Here is a 6,000-nt window from a genome sequence, read left to right on the forward strand (position 1 = left end):
ATAGGATAGAGGCTTACGATGGGCCCTTAAATGGTTTTAGCTTTCTACAATAAATACATGTATGTTTGGTTTAGGATTTATTTTAGTTTGTTTTTAATGTTTGGCCCTTTAATTGCATATTAACCTTTCAGGTTTCTTACTCCAGTTGCTAACAGGCCACAGACCGGTACCGGTCCATAGCCTGGGGGTTGGGGACCCCTGATCTAGAATCATATCACAGGAGTTTATAACCTACGTATACATTCAACTGCTTTCTCACCAAACTAGAATGAATGCAGGGGGGACCCTCTGGGGGAAGCTAAATAGTCCCCATTCCTGACCTGCTCCTGGGTGTGAATCTGCATGCGTCAGGCTTCATTATTCAGCTGTCTCTTCCACAATGGAGAGTTCCATTGTGTTCGGGGATGCTGACACGCTCTAGCACATCCCAGAAACAGCCCCTCTGTGGTTCACAGAGCCGTCTCATTTTACAGCATGAGCGTTAACCCATTCTCTCACAGGCCTGACCGTTTTGAGGGAACTTAATGACCCAGTAGGGATTTGAACTCGGGTCTCCTGCCCATCAGAACCCTGTGACTTGTTAAGCTTGAGAAGATGGACATGGCTGTTCAAGGGCTTCTTAAATAAAAAGCTTTATTTAAAAACTTCAAAAATTTACAAAATATTTGACAGTAAGGTATATAAATAGGACCAACATAAGAAACCTAAAAAACAGATACTGCGTATAAATTCAAGGCATAAATATATAGTTAAGGATAACATAGATAAAGCATCATAAAATTACAATCATAGTTCAGACTTTTTATCTCTCTTGTTTCTAAAAATATACCATCTTGCTATACAAAGGGTTAATTGGGAGTATGTCATTTTCCGCCATAAATGTTAAGGAGGGAGACCAAACTTCGACAAATTTGGATTCATAAGACTTCGGCTCCATCTCCAGCAAATTATAAGTTATCTTATTTAAAATGAAATGATCCTAGCAGCCATTGTGAGATATTGGGAGGGTGAACATACAACCACTTAGCTGCAATAGCAGTTCGGGCTGAGGAAAATAGAGTTGAAATTAGTGCTTTTGTAGGATTATTTGCCTTTAAACAAGATCATTAAACAGTACAATTGATGGCTGTGGCGCAAATATATAGATGAATGACCAAAACAAAAAAGCAGCATTTTATTTTACTTCATTTCTACCTTGCCTTCCAGAGCCAGTTTGGTGTAGTGGGTAAAAGTGGTGGACTTTGATCTGGAGAACTGGGTTTGATTCCCCACTCCTTCTCCACATGCAGCCAGCTGGGTGACCTTGGGTCAGTCACAGCTCTCAGAGCTGTTCTCTCAAGAGCAGTTCTCTCAGAGCTCTCTCAGCCCCACCTACCTCACAGGGTTTCTGTTGTGGGGAGAAGGGCAAAGAGATTGTAAGCCATTCTGAGACTCCTTTGGGTAGTGAAGGGCAGGGTATAAAGCCAACTTCTTCCTCTTCATTCAGAACCTGAAGTGGCTAATGTCGTTTTCCTCTCCGCCATTTTCTCCTCGCACAAACCCTGAGAGGCTGAGAACATTCAAATGGCCCAGATTCACCCACAAAGCTTCCGAGGCAGAGTGGGGATTCGAACTTGGGTCTCCTAGTCCAACACTGTAACCATTGCACTACGCTGAGTCTCATAAAGGCACAGTGTGGTTTAGAAAGAACACAAGGATCCCATAAGCACAGTCATGCAAAAGCTGAATCCGCACACAGACGCAGGAAGTGGTTCTGCTGTACAGTAGCCATTCGTGTCTGTGTACGCAGAGCAATAATAACCACCCACTGACAGAAGACACCCCCAGCATCAAAGCTTAGTTATTCAAACCCTTTGGCCGACCCCCCTCTCCCGCTAGTTATATATACTCTTTGCAAGCGTCACATACACTGTACCATCTTCAGGAGACATGAGCTCACCTCCCGAGCACGCAACGTAAAAATAGGCCAGTCGAAGAACGTCAACTGGTTAGACTCGTCTGCCAGTTCTGCAACAAAACAACGCTGACACACCTTCTTAACTGCTTCCTACGGCGACACTTCTCAAATGCCAACCGCTGGATGTTTCCATGCCTCCGTCTTCAGATCTTTTCATAAAAAAAACTACCTGGGCAGATTAAACTTCTTATTCTTTGCAGAGACTAAAACAGGCCAGAGGAAACAGGAATTTCAGATAGCGAAGACAAATTCCAAAGGGAATTGAAGACAAGGTGAACAGTTCAAAAACAGATAAAAAGATTCATTTAAAAAAAACACACACACACACAAGTGCAGAAACTAAAGCAACAGCATTAAAGCCAGTTCAAAGTACGGCTCGGCCACAAACATACCTGGCCATTTGGGGAGACAAGCTATCCTGCTATTTTCTGCTGAGAGAAAAACATCTTATTCTAATTGGTCTCTCACTGTTTGAGCAATTCCAGCTTAGCAGCAGCCCCAAAGAACACATCTGTGCCATCTTTAAAGGCACTTTCTATGCTAGGAATGAAAACATGTTTGTGCCACCTTTGAAGGCTCTCTATGATGTATGTAGCAAGAAGAATCTAGCTGTCAAAATCTGCACCAGTTCTCATGATGGAAGTCTAAAGTCTAAGATTCCGGCAGGCTGAGTCACCAAAGCAGTGGGTGACTGGAAGAAATGCTATGCATCCCTGCTCGTTGAGAAACCACACGCCTGAAAAAGATGTCCACCGAGACCTGCATGATACACCAAAGCACAGCACGTATTACTTCTGTTAGAAATAATAATAACACCATTGTTGAGCAGACTGTGAACATGAAATACGTCTGCACACTTCAACACAGATCCTTTCAACTGAGATCGTCTGTGCCAAATGAAAGCTTTTTTCAGTGAAACTTATGCAACAATCACCCTTAAAAAAAATTAAAAACCCTATTCTCCAAGGAGCTCTGGACACACAGTTCTCCTTCTCCTGTCCCACAATGACCCTGTAAGAAGATTGCAGATTTAAACCCCGCCCTTCTCTCTGAGAGACTCAGAGCAGCTTACAATCTCATAGAAACATAGATTTGGAAGGGACCTCCAGGGTCATCTAGTCCAACCCCCTGCACAATGCAGGAAACTCACAAATACCTCCCCCTATATTCACAGGATCTTCATTACTGTCAGATGGCCATCTAGCCTCTGTTTAAAAACCTCCCGAGGAAGCCTGTTCCACTGAGGAACCGCTCTAACAGAAGATATCTCCTATATCTTCTCCCCCCACAACAGACACTATGTGAGGTGGGTGGGGCTGAGAAGACTCTCACAGCAGCTGCCCTTTCAAGGGCAACTCCTACAATAGCTATGGCTAACCCAAGGCCATTCCAGCAGCTGCAAGTGGAGGAGTGGGGAATCAAACCTGGTTCTCCCAGATAAGAACATATGAAGCTGCCTTATACTGAATCAGACCCTTGGTCCATCAAAGTCAGTATTGTCTTCTCAGACTGGCAGTGGCTCTCCAGGGTCTCAAGCTGAGGTTTTTCACACCTATTTGCCTGGACCCTTTTTTTGGGAGATGCCAGGGATTGAACCTGGGACCTTCTGCTTCCCAAGCAGATGCTCTACCACTGAGCCACCATCCCCATCACCTGCACATTTAACCACTACACCAAACTGGTTCTCTGTAAGGTGGGTTCAGCTGAGAATAACAGGGCCAAGGTCATTCAGTGAACTTCCGGGTGAGGCAAGGGGGTTTGAACCCAACCTTTCCAGTCCTAATGCCAGTAGTAGGACAACTACACAGCAGTGACTCTCAGTTCCATGGTCAGTCGATGGATGATATTGTTTACACCCAGCAGCCAAAGGAAGCAGATTTGGGGAGGGGCAGTGGCTCAGTGGTAGAGGATCTGCTTGGTAAGCAGAAGGTCCCAGGTTCAATCCCTGGCATCTCCAACTAAAAAGGGTCCAGGCAAACAGGCATGAAAAACCTCAGCTTGAGACCCTGGAGAGCCGCTGCCAGTCTGAGAAGACAATACTGACTTTGATGGACCAAGGGTCTGATTCAGCATAAGGCAGCTTCATACGTTCATATTTCTCGAGTAGCTTCACCCCACCCAATGGTATTTAAAGGAAATAGTTTACCATCTACCTTTTCTTCTGGAAATTCTATACCTCCCACTATCAATAAATGGGCCCTTCCCCAAGCTTTCTTGCTCCTCCCCAGATCCTTAGATCAATTCCCGCCCCCCTTTCTCTCTTCCCCTAGCAAAAAGCTTCCAACTCACCACATGAAAACCCCAGCCTCTATTCCACAAAATGGCTTTCCAGTTAGGATGTTGGCTCTTCACCAGCTTTTCCATACTTACCTGCAAGATGCCCAACACCTGTGCTCTATCTACAGCTAAAAGAAGCACCTCTTCCAACAGATTCCAATCCCTATTTTTAGGTTGGCTTTCTTCCAAAGGGAATCAGAACAGTACACATGGGTCTCTGTTTTGTCCTCAAATGAACCCTGGGAGGTACCTTTGGCAGAACACAAGCCCAGTGTCATCCCAGAGAGATTCATGGCAAAGCAATTATTTGAACTCAGATCACCCTGTTCCTAGTTCAACACTTCCACCATTAGACCATGCTGAATCCCCTAGGGGAAAAGCACAGGTGCAATACATCTGTCCTTCAAATCAGGTGTGTGTGTTAATCTCTCTCACATATACCCACTTCTCTCATTAGCCTTCCTGTGTACAAAGCTCTTTTTGCTTGGTTTTAAGCAGCTTTCTGCCAAGTTGCTTTCTCAGGTAAGAATATACTGCAACAGGAAAAGACAAAATTTTCTCTTCCTTCTCTCAATCACACCTCTCCTTTAAAAAGCACATGACCTAATTCAAGCCAATCTGTTTCTTTAAAGACAAAAGACAACGTGGCTTTTGGCCCCTGTACCTTTGAACTAGAAACTTGGCAGGCAGGCATTTAGCAGGTAAAGCATTTTTCCCAGTGGAGAGGAAGCCACACCTGCTGGACTCCAGCTTGTCAGGCAGCACGGCCAACGTTTGCATATGTGTGTTGCTGGAAATCAACAGGTGCAGCTATTTGTTACCATTTTATCTCTCCCTAGGGATAAAATAAACTCTCCCTGTCGAACCTCTGCCTTCCAGGCTGCTAGTGGAAAGACACACATAGGAGCACTGGAAGCACCTCAAACCTCAGGCCTGTTCCTTGGGACCGACAGCAATTCGGCAGGGACAGTTGCCTGCCACGCCCCACCTCCCCCAAGGAAACCAAGCTCCACCTGCCGAACTTCTGCCTGTGCAGCTTGCTGCCTTAAAAGAAGCAAATCCGCAATGCAGCACCCTCGGGCCACCCAACCTCTCTCCCTCCCTTCCTCTCCCCGACGCAAACCTTCAGCCTCCACCGCGGAAGAGCCTCCAGCGCAGGCCGGGCTGTCAGCTCCAACAATCGCGTTCCGGGGATATATAGGGAGGGGAGAACAATTGGCCCCGGCCGGCCACCGTAGATGAAGTTTGCAGCCCCTACTGCGCATATGCACTTTTGACGCCACACTATTTGCCACCGCCTATTGGCGCAGGGCGTCGGTAGCCAGGTGATGGACCCCTTTTCCCCGCCTCCTCCTCTTCGGTCGCCCCATCTGGACTCGTCTCCCTCGCTCGACTGGGGCGCCCTTCGGAGGAGGCTGAGTGCTTTCCCATTGGCCAACGCGCCGGCCAATCGCGCCCCGGGCCCCGCCCATCGCCGGCCTTTTGTTACTCCGCGCCAGCCTATCGACGCCGCTCGTCCTTTGTGAATGTTGCTAAGCGACGCCTCGGGGCCCAGCGCCGCCTCAGGATTGGGCGCCCTCAGCCGCCTGCTTGGATTGGGCGGGGATGGTAGAATCGGGCAGAGAAAGAGGCTGGAGGCTGATTGACGGGAACGAAGACCAATGGATGGAGGGGGGCTGTAGTAGAAGACCGGGAACCTCGCCTATAGAAAAGCTAGGGGGGAGGGAATAGTGAAGAGGGCGGGGCGTTTGGAGGGGGGTGTCCAT

At 47.2% G+C, this 6,000-nt stretch overlaps 1 protein-coding gene across 3 annotated transcripts in view; it reads right to left on the bottom strand.

The window, feature by feature from the left end:
• AKTIP (AKT interacting protein) overlaps positions 1-5,481 on the bottom strand; it is a 29,340-nt gene extending 23,859 nt beyond the window's left edge. The window contains exons 1-2 of one of the 3 annotated variants that reach the window (XM_060253947.1): positions 5,358-5,481; positions 1,940-2,160 (exon numbers count right to left, since the gene is read on the bottom strand). The gene's annotated coding sequence lies outside the window, so the exon portion shown is untranslated. The remainder of the gene's footprint in view (positions 1-1,939; positions 2,161-5,357) is intronic. The other 2 variants (XM_060253948.1, XM_060253949.1) reach the window with 2 other exon arrangements.
• Between the last annotated feature and the right edge of the window lie 519 nt (positions 5,482-6,000).

Source organism: Heteronotia binoei, chromosome 14 (assembly GCF_032191835.1).
Source record: "Heteronotia binoei isolate CCM8104 ecotype False Entrance Well chromosome 14, APGP_CSIRO_Hbin_v1, whole genome shotgun sequence".
Lineage (NCBI taxonomy): Eukaryota > Metazoa > Chordata > Lepidosauria > Squamata > Gekkonidae > Heteronotia > Heteronotia binoei.